This window comes from Arachis ipaensis, chromosome B10 (genome assembly GCF_059453495.1).
Source record: "Arachis ipaensis isolate K30076 ecotype BB chromosome B10, ASM5945349v1, whole genome shotgun sequence".
Taxonomy (NCBI): Eukaryota; Viridiplantae; Streptophyta; class Magnoliopsida; order Fabales; family Fabaceae; genus Arachis; species Arachis ipaensis.
This window is the reverse complement of record NC_142435.1, coordinates 47669694-47689423: the sequence shown is the minus strand read 5'-3', so window position 1 is coordinate 47689423 and position 19730 is coordinate 47669694. Positions and strand designations below refer to the sequence as shown.

The window sequence follows — 19730 nt, the reverse complement described above, 5'->3', positions numbered from 1 at the left end:
TTTGCTCCAAAAATCAACTCGTAGAAGTCGCAGCAAGACAAACAAGTTGCTGTCCTGTTTAACCTTTTCTGCTGCAGGACAGATTTAACAACCTAACTTTAAAAATTTGCCATAAATTGTATATTTAACAAAAAGGTCGCAAATTTTCCAGTTTAGTTCCTTATATTCCCAAGTTTATCCCAGACTTGGTCTCATGCAATTCTGATCATTACATAATTAGTTACAGCAAATGCAATACCACCACAACACAACTCTACACCCTTATTAACAAACACCAATCCTAATCCATCATAAATAAATATAAGAGCACACCATTAATAACTTCCACACCTCATAATTCCAATATATATAGCCACCAACAAATCTATTCCAACAACATTACAAGGCTAATCATTAAATAGAACAAACAATTCAACTTATCCTATGGTTCCTCTAACCTAAGTTTTCACAACACCGTAAATATTAAACGTGCGAAACTTGAACCATACCTTGGCCGATCACTTAGTTCACCCAAGGCAGCCTCACAACTCAAAATCACAGCCCCTCCAAGCTCAATCAAATAGCCCCAAAGTAAGCCTTGTCACCAACAAAGCTCCAAGTAATCCAAATTCAAGTCCAATGCATAAACACCCTCTTAAACTACACCTAATACACATATATATGTTCCAATTCAGTTTTCTATTACCAAAAACAAGATTGAGCTAGGGTTAGGGTGTTCTTACCATACCCATATGCTCAATAGCTTGAGCCCACAAGTTCCGGAAGCTAACTTGAACCTAGAACATAGAAATTGGACAAGATTCACCATAGGTTTCCAAGTTTACCAAAGAAAGAGGGATAGGGATTCTGAACTTAATAGGAGGCTTACCAGTGAAATTGTTCGAATAGAAAGGTAGAGCTCGACGCGCTGAGCGTGTGGCCGCGAACAGTGCGGCGATCGGAGCCCGGACGGAGGAGTTATGGTGGATCAAAGGGTTAGGGTTTGAGTGCTTCTCTCCCTTTCCTCCAATTCTGTTTTGGCGTTGCAGCAACTAATGAGGAAGAAGAAGGCTGCTGTTTCCTTTATATTATGGGTCCGGTTGGACCCACGGGCTCGGTTTGTGCCCCGGTTCAACCGGTTCGGTCCTTCCGGTCCGGTTTTGGGCCAAATTTTCGAAATTGGTATCAAAATTCTCGTTTTGACGAGCTCTATCCTATTTTGATACTAGTTTTGTATTTTTAATTTTCCTATTTAAAATTTGATTTATTGACTAATTATTTTCCGATTTTAGCGGGGTTTACAGGTTACCAGACGGTTCAAAGATGTTTGCTGGGTGTGAAGGTGGGTTCCAGCCTCGATCTGGGTCCGGGCGTGAATGGCGGGTGCAGACGATTTCCCGAGCTCTTCGTGAGGAGAGGGGTTCTCACCTACAAGGACACTCCGACGCTCTAGTCAGAAAATGTGCAGGTGATAAAGGAGTAAAGGATATGATGACGTACCTTGGGGGAGGGGTAGGACCCTCCCCTTATATATCTTGTCAATAAGGCGGGCCCCACAGGGGGAGGCCTCCTTCCAGAAAGCTTCCTTTCCTGCAGCTGTCATGCAGCTAGCAGCAGGGGCGCGTGTCCAGGTCGCAAGATCGGACGGGTTGTGTGCGCCGATCCGATCGCATAGATTGGGTCGTCAGTGGGCCGGGTCGGCCACCAAGCTAGCTAGGCCGGGCCGTAACAGTGCCCCCAACACGCCAGCTATGGTCGTGAGCGCCGTTGGTGGCGTGTTTTGTTTTCTCTTTCATGTGTCATTGCTTGGTTAGTCATCCGCATGGAGGACGCGCCTTCTTCATGCGTGAGTGCCTGTTCGTTACTGGGGAACGTCTTTTAGTCGCCTCGTTTTTCGCGTCGAGCATTTAATGCTCTTAATGGGCAATTCGAAACCCCACAAGCAAAGACTATTTTGCCCCTGCTCTTCGCACTTCTTAGAGTTGGTTTCTTTTCAGTTTCCCTTTGGTTTCCTTTTAGTTCCATTGCACTGCCTGCGTCTCCTTTTCTTTCTCCATTCTCTTCCCAAAATCTTTATTGTGAGCCCCTGCTTTGTCCGGATCATTCTCAGTTTTTCGATCCCCTTTTATCATCGTCATTATCCTAGTAAGCTCCCTATTTCTCTTCCTGGCATTGGTGTAGTGTTGTTTATTTTCGTTGTTCATCTTCCTGATTTTGCATGTACGTTGCACTCTTGATATGAATTGCATATTTGTTGGCTTTTTAGCATTAGGTAGATACTGTAGGGGGGTTACCATTCTAGGATTTTACTTTCCTGGCCTTGCTCTTGGCTATAGATTTATACCATGTTTTATTATAGTTGTTGAATAGGTGAATTATAGTTTCCTGGTATTAGTACCGGCTTCCCGGCCTCTTAGACTGATATTGGGTGGTGCCCTCACTGTAGGTATGGCCCAGCGTCCCATCGTGAGGGTCGTGAGACCGGCGCCCTATGACCGATATGCTTGGGTGACTTCAGATGTGAAGGAAATCCCAAATCAAATGTCCCTGGAGGAACTTACCAAGTTCCGACGAGCTGATTACCTTTGTGGAGGAATTGACGAGGAGGCAAATTATGAAGTTTTTGTTCCTGCCAATAACTAACGAATATTCAAATTAAACCTGCACTCTCCCCAGGTCCAGGATTGGATGTGGTTGTACAAGGCCATGTTTACTCGCCTGGGAGTTTGCCTCCCCTTCTCCCCCTTTCAAATGGCGCTACTTAACTTTTGTGACGTGGCACCATCTCAATTGCATCCGAACAGTTGGGCCTCCATCCGCTGTTTCGAGATGGTGTGTGAGCATTTGGAGTTGCCGGTCTCCATTGAAGTGTTTTTTTTCTTTTTACTTTAACGAATCCTTCGAAAGAGGGGAGGGCTAAAAAGGGCTTCATGTCCTTTCGGGCGGCCCAAGGTCGCAGGATCTTCGGCATATTCGAAGATTCCTATCATGGTTTTAAGGATAAATATTTCAAGGTCCGCCCGGCTGAAGGTCGGCATCCCTTTTGGTTGACGTTAGAAGGGAGCGTCGCATACCGACTTACTGGAGTTTCGGGGCGGGAGCTAACGCCTTTACTAAAATAACGTATAAAGGGTTATCTCCTGAGAACAAGAGGGTTGCCGACGTATTGTTGGCTGTTTTTGGGAAGAATCTCGTTAACCCTCTTCTCCTTATAGGTGATCGGGTCATTGCTAGGAATTATATATGTGAGTAGCCATCTGGCAATTTACCTATGTTTACCCTTGTCCTCATTTATCCATCCGATTTGACGACTAATTGGCTTTCGTGTTTTGTTGCAGTGTCAATGTCTGCGAAAGTGATAGGACTCGATGCTTTGTTCAACACTTTCTTGGCTGACGGTAGCGACGATGACTCCGCTACCCCTGCCCAGGAAGTGCCGTCGGACAACGTCATTGAGCCTGAGGTCCAGTCCCAACCTACCCAGGGTGAGGGGGCCAGAACCAGCACCGCTTCGAGTCCTCAGCCGGAGGCAGGGGGTGGTTCGGGACCCCGACGAGAGGTGGAGCCCAGAAGTTGAGGAGGAGGGCGACAATCCAAGGAAAGGGAAGTCGTCTTCCAGTCCTGAGGTTGAGGTGTTGGTTGACAATCCAAGGAAAAGGAAGCCGTCTTCCAATCTTGAGGGGGTTCTTACCGTTATGGAGAAGAACTTTGATGCCGGGCACTTTATCGATTCCCAACTGCTTCCTGGCACAGAGGACTTCTTCTATGGTGGGACCTCGCTTCGCAAGCGAGATGGATGTACCGCACTTTGCTCCGGAGAGCAGCTATAGCGAGAAAGGCTGAATCTGCCTTGGCAGGAACGTGGTCTCTGGAAGCGAAGCTTGAATCCTCTGTCAAGGCTAACACCAAGTATAGAGATGAGGTGAAGCTGCTTCGGAAGCAACTTGCTGCTGCCGAGGAGAGGGCCAAGACAGCCGAGGAGAAGGTCAAGGTTGCTGAGGAAGAAGTAAAGACTGCTAAGGAAAAGGTCAAGACCACTGATGCTTCCATAGCGCGTCTTACCGAGCGAGAGCCTACCCTGGAAAGTCAACTTAATACTGCTCAAGGTCGGGTGGTTGTGCTAGAGAAGGAGCGCGATGAGGCCCTCTCGTCGGCCAAGACGGCCCAGGGTGAAGCTGCTGAGTTTAAGAAGAAGTATAAAGACACCATGAAGCAGGGTAAGAGTGCCATCTTGATGACTGAGGAGGCCCTCAAGGCTCCAGTGAAGCTGCTGGCTCCTGATTTTGATACTTCGGCTGTTGGCATTTTCAAGACTATTAGGGATGGCAAGATTGTTGACATGCCGAAGAAGTAACTTGTTTTTTTGTGACTTGTAAACTTTGTAATCCTTTTAAACTATTTGAATCTGTTTGCCGCTTGGTCGGCATGTAACAAACCGCTTGTTTCCCGCCTTGTCGGTGATAATTTTTCTTTGTGTTCTTTTACTGTTTTGTTGGTATTAGCTATTTGCTCATGAACATTTTACCGTCTCGCTGGTAATTGGTGAAGCCAGGTCGTGGCTTTTATCGTATTAGTAGCCGCATACTATGGCGTTCGTTACTTTCGTGGTTCTCGGGGTGATCAGTCCGGGGCACCGTGACGTTATGAAATTGCTTACTCGTCGTGGATGCTTAATTAATAATAATGAATGCGAAAAGGAGATGGCAAGTAGTAGATAAATAGTGGTGGCAAATGGTCTAAATATAAAATGATAACAAATATATGACAAGGGAAACAATCTAACATAAAGTAACGTCTTACTAAGCCAGCTGGAATGGCAGGTTGCTCGTCCGGTCGGCGGGTTTGGATCTAGGAATAGAATCTTCTCAGATTGCTCGCGTTCCACGTTCTCGGGACTTCCTTGTCGTCCAGCCATTCCAACTTGTAGGCACCATTGCCGATCACCTCTTTCACCCTGTATGGGCCTTCCTAGTTCGCCGCTAGCTTTCCTTCCCCCGGTGTCAGGAGTCCAATATCGTTACGCCTTAGGACCAGGTCGTCTCGTTCAAACTCTCTCTTGAGCACTTTGGTATTGTAGCGCACGGCCATTCTTTGTTTTAGCACCGATTTTGACAAATGGGCCATCTCCCTGGCCTCGTCTATCAAATCCTTTTCCACAGCTTTCTCAACTCCACCCAAGAGTAGCCGTGGGCTCGGCTCACCGATCTCCACAGGTATTATTGCCTCTACCCCATATGTGAGTTGGAAAGGGGTCTCCCCGGTAGATGACTGCTGGGTTGTGCAGTAGGACCAAAGGACTGAAGCTAACTCGTCTGCCCATGCTCCCTTTTTCTGGTCAAGTCGCTTTTTGAGGCCCTGCAAGACGACCTTGTTTGCAGCTTCAACTTGACCGTTGGTCTGGGGATGTTCGACTGATGAGAACTTTTGCCTTATGCCCAAGCCAGCAAGGATTTCTCCGAATTTCTTATCAGCAAACTGCGTCCCGTTATCCGAGATGACGACTTCCAGGATTCCAAACCTGGCTATTACCTGCCTCCACATAAACTTCCGACAGTTTGCCGAGGATATCCTAGCCAACGGCTCGGCCTCTATCCACTTTGTATAATAATCAATGGCCACTATTAGGTACTTTACCTGCTTTGGCCCGATTGGGAAGGGTCATAACAGGTCGATTCCCCATTGCGAGAAAGGTCGGGAAGCCGTTAGTAGGCTCAGCTCGGCCACTGGCGCTTGGTGGAGGTTGGCGTTCTCCTGGCACCTTCTGCACCTTTTCACGAATTCTTTAGAATCCGCCATCATAGAGGGCCAGTAATAACCGGCTCTGACGAGCTTTCTGGCTAAAGCCTTCCCCCCGATGTGGTGATCACAACATCTTTCGTGGACTTCTCTGAGCACATAGTCCGTTTGGTCGGGACGCAGGCATTTTAACAGGGGTTGGCTAAGGCCTTTCTTAAACAACTGGCCTTGTATGATTGCGTACTTGGCCGCTTCTCGCCTTACGGTCTTTGCCAACTTCTCATCACTAGGAAGTTTGCTGCTTTCCAGGAAATCGGTGATTGGGTCAATCCAGGAGGGATTTGCCTGGGATAAATGCAAAGTCACTGCCGGTTCTTTTACCAAACCTTGAATGAGAGATCAGTTCCCCGTTCCTGGCTTTGTGCTCGCCAGTTTTGATAGGAGGTCTGCCCGCATGTTTCTCTCTCTGAGTACATGTTGCACCGTGACTTCTTCGAATTGCTTGCTCAACTCCTTGACTTTTTCCAAGTACTTCTGCAATAGCGAATCTCTGGCTTGATATGTCCTATTGATCTGCGAGGTCACGACCTGCGAGTCGCTACATACTTCTAGCCTTGTGGCTCCGACCTCTCTTGCTAGGACTAGGTCGCCCAGCAGGGTCTCGTATTCGGCTTGATTGTTTGACACGGGGAATTCAAACTTGACTGATTGCTCATATACGACTCCAGTTGGATTTTTCAGGATGATCCCTGATCCTCCGAATGTTTGGTTGGATGCTCCATCCACATGGAGCTTCCACCGTGTGTTCGGTGTCTCGATACGGTTTCCTGTTACTTCTACTAGGAAATCAGCCATAGCTTGAGCTTTAATCGCATGCCTGAGTTCGTATTGCAAGTCGTATTGAGACAGCTCAATGGCCCAGGTCATCATCCTTCCCGCCAGATCAGGTTTCTAGAGCACCTGGCGTATTGCTTGGTCCGTCCTAACGATGACCTGGTGTCCTTGGAAATATTATCGCAGCCTTCGGGAGGAGGTCAGGAGTGTATATGCTAGCTTCTCCAGCTTACTGTACCTCAGCTCCGCTCCTTGCAATGCTTTACTTACAAAATAAATTGGCTGCTGGACCTTTCCTTCCTCTCGTACCAAGACCGTTGCCAGCGCCTCGTCAGTTATTGCCAAGTATAGGTATAGTGCTTCTCCGCCCTTAGGCTTCTCGAGGACAGGCGGTGCCGATATTATCTCCTTGAAGTGCTCGAAGGCCTCTTCACACGCCGGAGTCCACTCGAACACAATCCCCTTCTTCATCAAGTTGAAGAAAGGCAGGGCTTTGGCTGCTGACGCACCGAGGAAACGGGATAGCACAGTGAGTCTCTCCACCAACCTTTGGACATCTTTCACACATCCCGAGCTCTTCATTTGTAGGATTGCTTCACATTTCTTCGGGTTGGCCTCTACTCCTCTTTGGGTTATCATAACCCCAAAAACTTCCCAGCTTCCATGGCGAAGGCACACTTGAGCGGATTTAGCCTCACGCCGTGTCGTCGGACGGCGGCGAACACGTTCTCCAGGTCACAGATGAGGTCCTCAACTTTGGTGGTCTTGACCAGAATATCATCTACATACACTTCAACCATCTTGCCGATAAGGTCTTTGAATATCCTATTCATCAGCCTCTGGTACGCAGTCCCTGCGTTCTTCAACCCAAACGACATCACCTTGTAGCAGTATGTTCCTCTTGGTGTTATAAACGCCATCTTCTCTTCGTCTAGCTGGTGCATTGGTATCTGAGTGTACTCAGAATAGGCATCCATGAAACTCAGATATCGGTACCCTGCCACCGCATCAACAAGAGCATCAATGTTGGGGAGGGGGAAGGAATCTTTGGAACATGCTTTGTTAAGATCGGAGTAATCCACGCACATTCTCCACTTTCCGCTGGGCTTTTTGACTAAAACTACATTCGACAGCCAGGTCGAGTAGTCGAGTTCACGGATAAAACCCGCTTCAAGTAGGCTGGCCACCTCTTCCACCCTTCTCAGGACATTTTCCTTCTTCTTTGAGCCACTGGCTTGGCCTCTGCCCTCACGGCTAGGAAGTGTGACATGAACCGGGGGTCTATGCCCGGTATGTCGGTTGGCGTCCAAGCGAACAGGTCACCGTTAGCTCTTATAATTTCCACCAAAGGTTCTTTCAAATCATGGGGCAGGTTTCTGTTCACGAAGGTGAACTTTTCCTCCGAGTCGCCGATTGTAAATTTTTCGAGGTCCCGTTCAGGCTCCGGCCTGGGTTTGTCATCAACCCTGGTGTCCAGGTCGGCGAGAAAAACACCGGATGCTTCTTTGGATTTCTTCCTTAAGGAGAGGTTGGCGTTGTCGCACGCGACCGCCACTTCCAAATCTCCCCTGATGGAGCCTACGGATCCATCATCAGCAACAAATTTCATCAACAGTACCTTGGTGCAAATCACCGCTCCAAACTCGTTGATAGTTTTCTTTCCTAAGATGAGGTTGTAGGCCATGGAGTCTCTCAGGACAACGAACTCCGCCATTAGGGATCTCTTCCCCCGGCCTCCGCCTATGGAGATCGGGAGGGAAACTACTCCATCAGGCTTGATGAAATTATCCCCTAGACCGACCACGCCATGTTGGTGGCCCCTCAAGTCGGCATCCCATAGGCCCAAAGCATCAAACACATTATGGAACATGATGTTTGAATCAGCTCCCGTATCTACCAGGATCTGTTTCACTATGCCGGTTCCTACCCTAGCTGTAATCACCATCGGAGGGTTCTCCGTCACGTCATCAACCCATTGGTCTTCGGGGCCAAATGATTTCGACGGTACCCTCCGGGCGCATGGCATGGAGCCTGAGGACATAGATAAGACTTTGGCGTCCTTCTTGCTAGTCGACTTCGATCTTGGGGGAGCATCTCTACCGACTACCACATTTACCACAATGAGGCCGCGCTCATTATCCTCCTCGGGCTCTCGCCTCTGTTTTACAGCACGGCCTTTGTCTTCGCTGGATCGATCATGATCCCGCCTCCATGGTTCCTTGATAAGGTGGGAGAATTCGGCCAACTTTCCTTCCTGAATGGCCTGTTCCATAGCGTCCTTCAGGTCGAAGAAGTCTTGGGTCTTGCGGCCATAGCCCTTGTGGTAGTCGCAATAAAGGCTTTTGTTTCCTTTCGTCCTGTCCTTGAGTTGTCGGGGCTTTGACAAGATGCCCTTGTCTGTGATCTGTTGATAGACTTCAATGATTGGAGCTGCTAGGGGGTGTAGTTGGTGAATTTTCCTACCCGGGGAAGGGTTTGAAGGTTTTAGCAGGCGCTCCGTCTTTGGAGTGCTCCTTTGACCTTTCCCTGCTACCGGGCGGGCGAACACTTGAGTAGGCGGGCTGCCGCTTATTGGCCGCGACAACCTGGTTGACTTCCTCATCATTGATGTACTCCCTGCCGACATTTTGAATCTCTTGCATTGTCCATATAGGCTTGGTGGTAAGATACTTTCTGAAATCCTCATTCAGTAATCTGTTTGTCAAGCACAAGCTGGCCACCGAATCGGGTTGGCCGTCGATCTCTGAACACTCGTCGTTGAACCTGTCCAGGTACTTCTGAGTCAGCTCGCCGATCCTTTGAGTTACCCCCAGCAAATTAATCGGGTGCTTTGCCTCAGTGATTCTTGTGGTGAATTGAGCCAAGAAGGCCCAACTAATGTCGGCCAAGGTGGTTACAGAGCCCTGGGAAAGGGCGTTGAACCGACGAATTTCCGGCCCTGATAAGGTTATAGGGAAGGTGATGAGCGGATAATTTATACGCTTTTTGGCATTGTTTTTACATAGTTTTTAGTGTGATTTAGTTAGTTTTTAGTATATTTTTATTAGTTTTTAATTAAAATTAAAATTTCTGGACTTTACTATGAGTTTGTGTGTTTTTCTATGATTTCAGGTATTTTCTAGCTGAAATTGAGGGACTTGAGCAAAAATCAGATTCAGAGGTTGAAGAAGGACTGTAGATGCTGTTGGATTCTGACCTCCCTGCACTCAAAATGGATTTTCTGGAGCTACAAAACTCCAAATGGTGCGCTCTCAATCGCGTTGGAAAGTAGACATCCAGGGCTTTCCAGAAATATATAATAGTTCATACTTTGCCTGAGTTTAGACGATGTAAACTGGCATTGAACGCCAGTTCCATGCTGCATTCTGGAGTCAAACGCCAAAAACAGGTTGCAAAGTGGAGTTAAACGCCAGAAACAGGTTACAAACTGGCGTTCAACTCCAAGAAAGACCTCTACACGTGTAAAGCTCAATACTCATCCCAAGCACACACCAAGTGGGCCTCGGAAGTGGATTTCTGCATCATTTACTCATTTCTGTAAACCCTAGTAACTAGTTTAGTATAAATAGAACTTTATACTATTGTATTTAGATCTTGGGATCTTTTGATCAGTTTTATGCTATCTTAGACTTTCATGGGGGCTGGCCATTCGGCCATGCCTGGACCATTATCACTTATGTATTTTCAACGGTAGAGTTTCTACACACCATAGATTAAGGTGTGGAGCTCTGCTGTTCCTCAAAGATTAATGCAAAGTACTACTATTTTTCTATTCAATTCAACTTATTCCGCTTCTAAGATATTCATTCGCACTTCAATATGATGGATGTGATGATCGTGACAATCATCATCATTCTCACTTATGAACGCGTGCTTGACAACCACCTCCGTTCTACCTTAGATTGAATGGATATCTCTTGGATATCTAATACAGGGGACCGAGTCTGAGATATTAGAGTCTTCGTGGTATAAGTTAGAACCCATGGATGGCCATTCCTGAGATCCGGAAAGTCTAAACCTTGTCTGTGGTATTCCGAGTAGGATCTGGGAAGGGATGGCTGTGACGAGCTTAAAACTCGCGAGTGCTGGGCGTAGTGACAGACGCAAAAGGATCAATGGATCCTGTTCCAGTATGATCGAGAACCGACAGATGAATAGCCGTGTCGTGACAGAGCATCTTGGACCATTTTCACTGAGAGGACGGGAAGTAGCCATTGACAACGGTGATGCCCAACATACAGCTTGCCATGGAAAGGAGTAGGAAGGATTGGATGAAGACAGCAGGAAAGCAGAGGTTCAGAGGGACGAAAGCATCTCTATATGCTTATCTAAAATTCTCACCAATGAATTACATAAGTACCACTATCCTATTTTATATTTTATTTATCTTTTACTTATCAATTCATAAAATCAGTTTAATCCGCCTGACTGAGATTTACAAGGTAACCATAGCTTGCTTCAAGCCGATAATCTCCGTGGGATCGACCCTTACTCACGTAAGGTTTATTACTTGGACGACTCAGTGCACTTGCTGGTTAGTTGTACGAAGTTGTGAAACAGAATTAAGAACATGAACGTGCATATTGAGTTTTTAGCGCCGTTACCAAGGAAGGAATGATCACGATTTCGCACACCAAGTTTTTGGCGCCGTTGCCGGGGATTGTTCGAGTTTGGACAACTTACGGTTCATCTTGTTGCTCAGATTAGGTAACTTTCTTGTCGTTTTCTTTTCAAAAAAAATTTATAAAATCATAAAATCAAAAATATTTTTTGTGTTTCTTGTTTGAGTCTAGAGTCAAGTTTTATGTTTGGTGTCAATTGCATCTTTTTAATTTTCTAAAAATTATTTTCAAAAATTTCATGCATTGCATTCTTCATGATCTTCAAGTTGTTCTTGGCCAGTCTTCTTGTTTGATCTTCATATTTCCTTGTTTTGTGTCTTTTCTTGTTTTTCATATGCATTCTTGAATTATTAATGTCTAAAGAACAAAAATTTTTTAAGTTTGGTGTCTTGCATGTTTTTTTTTCTTGAAAATTTTTTCAAAAAAAAAGGTTCTTGGTGTTCATCTTGACATTCAAAGTGTTCTTGGTGTTCATCTTGACATTCATAGTGTTCTTGCATACATCATTTGTTTGGATCCAAAACTTTCATGCATTGAGTCTTTGGGTTGTTTTTCTCTTTCTTCATTGAAAATTCAAAAATAAAAAAAATATCTTTCCCTTTTTCACTCATAATTTTCGAAAATTTGATTTGATTTAGTCAAAAATTTTTAAAATTTAGTTATTTCTTATGAGTCAAATCAAATTTTCAATTTAAAAATTTTATCTTTTTCAAATCTTTTTCAAAAATCAAATCTTTCTCATTTTTCTTTGATAATTTTTTAAAATTCCAAAATGATTTTCAAAAATATTTTTCTTATTTTTATTCCATATTTTCGAATTTAAAGCTAACAATTAATGTGATTGATTCAAAAATATTAAGTTTGTTACTTGCCTAGTAAGAAAAGTTCAATCTTTAAACTCTAGAATCATATCTTTTTAGTTTCTTGTTAGTCAAGTAATCAACATTAATTTTCAAAATTAAATATTTTTAAATTTCTTTTTCAAATCTTTTTCAATCAATCTTATCTTTTTGTTTCAATCACATCTTTTTAAATTTCAATCACATCTTTTTCAAAATCAATTTCAAAATCTTTTCTAACTTCTTATCTTTTCAAATTGATTTTCAAATCCTTTTCAATCAATCTTATCTTTTTGTTTCAATCATATCTTTTTCAAAACTACCTAACTAATTATCTCTCTAATTTTCGAAAATTCCTTCCCCCTTTTTCAAATTTCTTTTTTATTAACTAATTGTTTTAATTTTTAATTTAACTTGATTTCAATTTTAATTTTTGAAATTTAACTTTAAATTTTATTTTTAATTTAATTAATTTTCGCAATTCCCTCTCTCTCATCTCCTTCTAATTATTTATTTATTTATTTATTTATTTATTTATTTATTTACTAACACTCCTCTTTATCTCAAAATTCGAACCCTCTCTTCCCCTTGGTATTTGAATTTCTCTTCTTCTATTCTTCTATTCTTATACTCACATAAAGGAATCTCTATACTATGACATAGAGGATTCCATATTTTCTTTTCTGTTTTCTTCTTTTTCATATGAGCAGAAACAAGGATAAGAACATTCTTGTTGAAGCTGATCCTGAACCTGAAAGGACTCTGAAGAGGAAGCTAAGGGAAGCTAAAGCACAACTCTCTGGAGAAAATCTGACAGAAACTTTCGAAAAAGAAGACAACATGGCCGAAAATAATAACAATGCAAGGAAGATGCTTGGTGACTTTACTACACCTAATTCTAATTTACATGGAAGAAGCATCTCAATCCCTGCCATTGGAGCAAACAATTTTTAGCTTAAACCTCAATTAGTTTCTCTAATGCAACAGAACTGCAAGTTTCATGGACTTCCATCTGAAGATCCTTTTCAGTTCTTAACTGAGTTCTTGCAGATCTGAGATACTGTTAAGACCAATGGGGTTGATCCCGAGGTCTACATGCTTATGCTTTTCCCGTTTGCTGTAAGAGACAGAGCTAGAGTATGGTTGGACTCTCAACCTAAAGATAGCCTGAACTCTTGGGATAAGCTGGTCACGGCTTTCTTAGCCAAGTTCTTTCCTCCTCAAAAGCTTAGAGTGGATGTTCAAACCATCAGACAAAAAGAAGGTGAATCCCTCTATGAAGCTTGGGAGAGATACAAGGAACTGACCAAAAAGTGTCCTTCTGACATGCTTTCAGAATGGACCATCCTGGATATATTCTATGATGGTCTGTCTGAGCTATCAAAGATGTCACTGGACCATTCTGCAAGTGGATCCATTCACCTAAAGAAAACTCCTGCAGAAGATCAAGAACTCGTTGACATAGTTGCAAATAACCAGTTCATGTACACTTCTGAAAGGAATCCTGTGAATAATGGGACGCCTATGAGGAAGGGAGTTATTGAAATTGATACTCTGAATGCCATATTGGCTCAGAATAAAATATTGACTCAGCAGGTCAATATGATCTCTCAGAGTTTGAATGGATTGAAGGAATCATCCAACAGTACTAAAGAGGCATCTTTTGAAGAAGAAGCTTATGATCCTGAGAACCCTGCAATAGCGAAGGTGAATTACATGGGTGAACCTTATGGAAACACCTATAATCCCTCATGGAGAAATCATCCAAATTTCTCATGGAAGGATCAACAAAATCCTCAACAAGGCTTTAACAATGGTGGAAGAAACAGGTTTAGCAATATGGTGCACGAATTGTGAATCACACTTTTCACAACTCGTACCACTAACTAGCAAGTGCACTGGGTCGTCCAAGTAATACCTTACGTGAGTAAGGGTCGAATCCCACGGAGATTGTTGGTTTGAAGCAATCTATGGTTATCTTACAATTCTTAGTCAGGAAGTCAATTTTATTTATCAGTTGAATTGCGAATAAACAAGAGAGTATGGGTTAAAGGTTACTAGTTATGCAGTAATGGAGAATATGTTGGAGTTTTGGAGATGCTTTGTCTTCTGAATCTCTGCTTTCCTTTGTCCTTTGATTCACGCACGCACGTCCTTCTATGGCAAGCTGTGTGTTGGGGCATCACCGTTGTCAATGGTTACATCCCCTCCTCTTGTGAAAATGGTCCAAATGCTCTGTCACAGCATGGCTAATCATCTGAGGTTCCCGATCATGCTGGAATAGGATTCACCCTCCTTTTGCGTCTGTCACTACGCCCAGCACTCGCGAGTTTGAAGCTCGTCACAGTCATTCAATCCCTGAATCCTACTCGGAATACCACAGACAAGGTTTAGACTTTCCGGATTCTCATGAATGCCGCCATCAATCTAGCTTATACCACGGAGATTCTGATTAAGGAATCTAAGAGATATTCATTCAATCTGATGTAGAACGGAGGTGATTGTCAGACACACGTTCATGGATTGAGGAAGGTGATGAGTGTCACTGATCATCACCTTCTCCATAGTTAGGCGCGAATGGATATCTTAGATAGGAACACGCATGTTTGAATGGAAAATAGAAATACTTGCATTAATTCATCGAGACACAGCAGAGCTCCTCACCCCCAACAATGGAGTTTAGAGACTCATGCCGTCAAAGAGTACAAAGTTTAGATCTAAAATATCATGAGATACCAAATAAGTCTCTAAAAGTTGTTTAAATATTAAACTAGTAGCCTAGATTTACAAAAAGTGAGTAGACTATGACAGATAGTGCAGAGATCCACTTCTGGGGCCCACTTGGTGTGTGCTGGGGCTGAGACTTAAACATTTCACGTGCATAAGGTTGTTTTGGGCGTTCAACGCCAGGTTTGGATCTATTTCTGGCGTTGAACTCCAACTTTTAATCCTTTTCTGGCGCTGGACGCCAGAATTGGGCAGAGAACTGGCGTTGAATGCCAATTTACGTCGTCTATCCTTGAGCAAAGTATAAACTATTATACATTTATGAAAAGCCCTGGATGTCTACTTTCCAATTCAATTGGAAGCGCGCCATTTCGAGTTCTGTAGCTCCAGAAAATCCACTTTGAGTGCAGGGAGGTCAGAATCCAACAGCATCAGCAGTCCTTTTTCAACCTGAATCAGATTTTTGCTCAGCTCCCTCAATTTCAGCTAGAAAAATACCTGAAATTACAGAAAAACATACAACTCATAGTAAAGTCCAAAAATATGAATTTTTCCTAAAAACTAATGAAAATAAACTAAAAACTAACTATGTTGAGAAGACTAAACTGTTTCTTGTCCTCAATCAACTAGACAAATAAAATAGAAGACTAATAGGTTGAGAAGCAATAATATCTCAGAGTTTTAGAGTGAAGCTCAGATTCTAATTAGATGAGCGGGACTAGTAGCTTTTTTTCTCCCGAACAGTTTTGGCATCTCACTTTATCCATTGAAGCTCAGAGTGATTGGCATCTATAACAACTTAGAATTCAGATAGTGTTATTGATTCTCCTATTTCAGTATGATGATTCTTGAACACAGCTATTTCATGAGTCTTGGCCGTGGCCCTAAGCACTTTATTTTCCAGTATTACCATCGGATACATAAATGCCACAGACACATAATTGGGTGAACCCTTTGGATTGTGACTCAGCTTTGCTAAAGTCCCCAATTAGAGGTGTCCAGAGTTCTTAAGCACACTCTTCTTTCTGCTTTGGACCTTGACTTTAACCGCTCAGTCTCAAGCTTTCACTTGACACCTTCACGCCACAAGCACATGGTTAGGGACAGCTCGGTTTAGCCGCTTAGGCCAGGATTTTATTCCCTTAGGCCCTCCTATCCACTGATGCTCAAAGCCTTGGGATCCTTTTTATTACCCTTGCCTTTTGGTTTTAAGGGCTATTGGCTTTTTCTGCTTTTCTCTTCTTCTCTTTTTTTTTTTGCTGCTTTTTCTTGCTTCAAGAATCATTTTTATGATTTTTCAGATTATCAATAACATGTCTCATGTTCACCATTCTTTCAAGAGCCAACATATTTAACAGTCTTAAACAACAAATTCAAAAGACATACGCACTGTTCAAGCATTCATTCAGAAGACAGAAAGTATTGCCACCACATGTAACTAATTAGAATTTCTCTTATTAAAAACTCAAAATTTTATTGTCTCTTATTCAAAAGATCTACTATTTTATTCATGTTTGCTGATGATGAGAAAAATAAACTATGGCTTAATTGGAGATAAAATCAAAATAGATACTAATTACTACTATATGACTCCTAAGGTGAACTTCTATAACGACACTATCACAGAGTTAAAGCAGAAATTGGAATTTAACAACCTTAGTTCTGGGAAACGGGTGTTCCTTGGATCTTTGGGGTGCTTGGTCCTTCAAGAGATAACTTCTGGCGCTTCAAGTCCCTCAAGTCACGCCCTTGCTCCTCTTGTTCTTTAAACATATAGGTGAGAATTTGACTGTGCTCCTTCTGTTCTTTTATTATTTGTTCCATAGCTTCCCATATCTTGGTAACAGACGTCTCAAGATACTCCCAGTATTCAGATTGAGGGATTTCTGGGAGGAATTCCTGTGTTTTCTTCTTGGTGGGATCATCCTGTGCTTGTTGTTTTTCCATTGATGCTTTGGTGATTGGTTTCTCGACTGAGATATACTCAGTTATTCCCATCCTTACCCCAGCGTCCTTGCAGAGCAGAGAAATCATGTTTGGATAAGCCAACCTGGATTTTTTAGAATTTTTGTTAGCAATTTTGTAGAGTTCAGCTGAGATCAGCTGATGAACTTCCACTTCTTTTCCCATCATGATGCAATGGATCATCACTGCTCTTTTAACTGTGACTTCAGAACGGTTGCTAGTAGGCAACAGAGAATGCCCAATGAAGTCCAGCCATCCTCTGGCGACTGGTTTGAGATCTTCTCTCTTGAGTTGATTTGGGACACCCTTTGTGTTGGTGGTCCACCTGGCTCCAGGGATACATATGTCCTCTAGAATCTTATCTAGGCCCTTGTCTATTCTCATCATTCTCCTGTTGAAGGAGTCTGGATCATCTTTCAGCTGAGGTAGCTTTAAGATCTCTCTGATCTTGTCAGGGGTGGTATGAACAATCTTTCCTCTGACCATGGTCCGATATTCATAGAAAACAGTTCCAGATAGTTTTTGCTTGTCAGTTTGCCACATATTAGCATAGAACTCCTGGACCATATTCCTTCCCACTTTCGTTTTAGGATTAGCTAGGACTTCCCAGTTCCTGATTCGAATTTGCTCCTGGATCTCCGGATATTCATCTTCTTTCAGATCGAATCTAACTTCCAGGATCACTGATCTCAGACCCATTATTTTGTTATAATGGTCTGAATGTTCTTTAGATAAGAACTTCCCTTGATTCCAAAGTGGTTTTGGAACGCTCTCTTTCTTGCCTCTTGGAGTGGGTTGTTTTCCTTTAGGAGCCATGATCTTAGTGATCGCGGATAAACACACCAAACTTAGAGGTTTGCTTGTCCTCAAGCAAAAGAAAAGAAAGGAGAGGGATAGAAGGAGAGCTAGGTGCAATTGTTGATGGAAGGGGAGGGAGGCCGAACCCAAATTTAAAGGGAGGGAGGGTGGGTTTTCGAAAAAAGGAGATAAAGATATGATAAAAGAGATTGATTTGGAAAAGATAAGATAGAAGATATGATAAGAGAGGATATAGTTTAAAATTGAAAAGATATGAAAGATTTTTGGAAAAGATAAATCTAGATTTTGAAAAAGATAAAGTGGAGATTTTGAAAAAGATATTGATGAGTTGAAAAGATAGATTTGTTTTTTAAAAAGATTTGAAAAGAGTTGGATTGAATTTGCAAAGAGGGTTTGTGCTTATGGATTAAGATATATTTGATATTTTTAAAATAGGATTTTTAGAAATTAGGGATTTTAGAAATCAGGGTTCTTAACATGTTTATGCAAGAAATCATGAATTGAAGTATGAAAATCAGGATTAGAATGAAAAAATATGAAGAAAAATGAGTTTGCCACCTCCCCATCATCCTGACGTTTGAACGCCCAAACACTGCCTGTTTTGGGCGTTCAACGCCCAAATACTGATCTCCTGGGCATTCAACGCCCAGTTGTTGCCCTTTTCTGGCGTTGAACGCCAGATTACTACCCTTACTGGCGTTCAGCGCCCACTGGCTGCCCCTTTTGGATGCTGAACGCCCAAAATAGGCTCTTACTGGCGTTTTCTTGCCAGTGAGCTCTTTTTCTCTATTTTGTGTACAGATTCCTTCTGTAACTCTGTGAACTTATGCAATTGATTCTTTACCTTGTTATCAATGAACTCTATATAAACAAATAAAAATAAAAATAGAAATAGGGCAAAATGCTTAGAGGATTGATGTCCCATGGCTGGGTTACCTCCCAGCAAGCGCTTCTTTATTGTCTTTAGCTGGACCTTGCTGAGCTTTTAGTCTAGCTTCAGCCTTGAGCATTCTTGCTCAACGTTGCCTTCAAGATAGTGTTTGATTCTCTGTCCATTGACAATGAACCTCGTATCAGAATCAATATCTTGAAGCTCCACATAACCATATGGTGATACACTTGTAATCACGTATGGTCCCCTCCACCGAGATTTCAATTTCCCGGGGAATAGCCTGAGTCTAGAGTTGAACAGCAGAACCTTCTGTCCTGGCTCAAAGATTCTAGATGACAATTTTCTGTCATGCCACTTTTTTTATTTCTCTTTATAAAGCTTGGCATTTTCGAAAGCCTTGAATCTGAATTCCTCTAGCTCATTTAGCTGGAGCAATCTTTTTTTTCCAGCTAATTTGGCATCAAAATTTAGGAATCTGGCTGCCCAGTAGGCTTTATGTTCCAGTTCCACGGGCAGGTGACATGCCTTACCATACACAAGTTGGTATGGAGAGGTCCCTATAGGGGTCTTAAATGCTGTTCTGTAAGCCCACAGAGCATCATCCAAGCTCCTTGCCCAATCCTTTCTACGGGTACTTACTGTCCGTTCTAGGATTCTCTTTAATTCTCTGTTAGAGACTTCAGCTTGCCCATTAGTTTGTGGATGATATGGAGTAGCCACCTTATGGCGAATTCCATACCGTACCATGGCAGAGTAAAGTTGTTTATTGCAGAAGTGAGTGCCCCCATCACTGATTAGTACTCTAGGGACACCAAACCTGCTAAAGATATGTTTCTGGAGGAACTTCAGCACTGTTTTAGTATCATTGGTGGGTGTGGCAATGGCCTCAACCCATTTTGATACATAGTCAACTGCCACCAGAATATAAGTGTTTGAGTATGATGGCAGGAAAGGTCCCATGAAGTCAATTCCCCATACATCAAACAACTCAATTTCCAAGATTCCTTGTTGAGGCATGGCGTAACCATGAGGCAGATTACCAGCTCTTTGGCAATTGTCATAGTTACGTACAAACTCTCGGGAATCTTTATAGAGTGTGGGCCAATAGAAGCCACATTGGAGGACCTTGGTGGCTGTTCGCTCACCTCCGAAATGGCCTCCATATTGAGATCCATGGCAATGCCACAGGATCCTCTGTGCTTCTTCTCTAGGCACACACCTACGGATTATTCCGTCTGCACATCTCTTAAAGAGATAAGGTTCATCCCACAAGTAGTACTTTGCATCAGTAATTAATTTCTTCTTTTGTATCCTGTT

The 19730-nt window shown here is 43.0% G+C and overlaps 1 long non-coding RNA gene and 1 other non-coding gene across 2 annotated transcripts; both read right to left on the bottom strand.

The window, feature by feature from the left end:
* Positions 1 to 230: 230 nt before the first annotated feature.
* Positions 231 to 883, bottom strand: LOC148579942 (uncharacterized). Its single transcript, XR_015881627.1, has 3 exons — positions 869 to 883; positions 723 to 776; positions 231 to 645 (listed from the first exon to the last, which is right to left on the bottom strand). It is a non-coding gene; the product is annotated as an uncharacterized LOC148579942 (long non-coding RNA).
* Positions 884 to 13234: 12351 nt separating this feature from the next.
* LOC148579941 (small nucleolar RNA R71) lies at positions 13235 to 13342 on the bottom strand. Its single transcript, XR_015896144.1, has one exon. It is a non-coding gene; the product is annotated as a small nucleolar RNA R71 (small nucleolar RNA).
* Positions 13343 to 19730: the final 6388 nt, after the last annotated feature.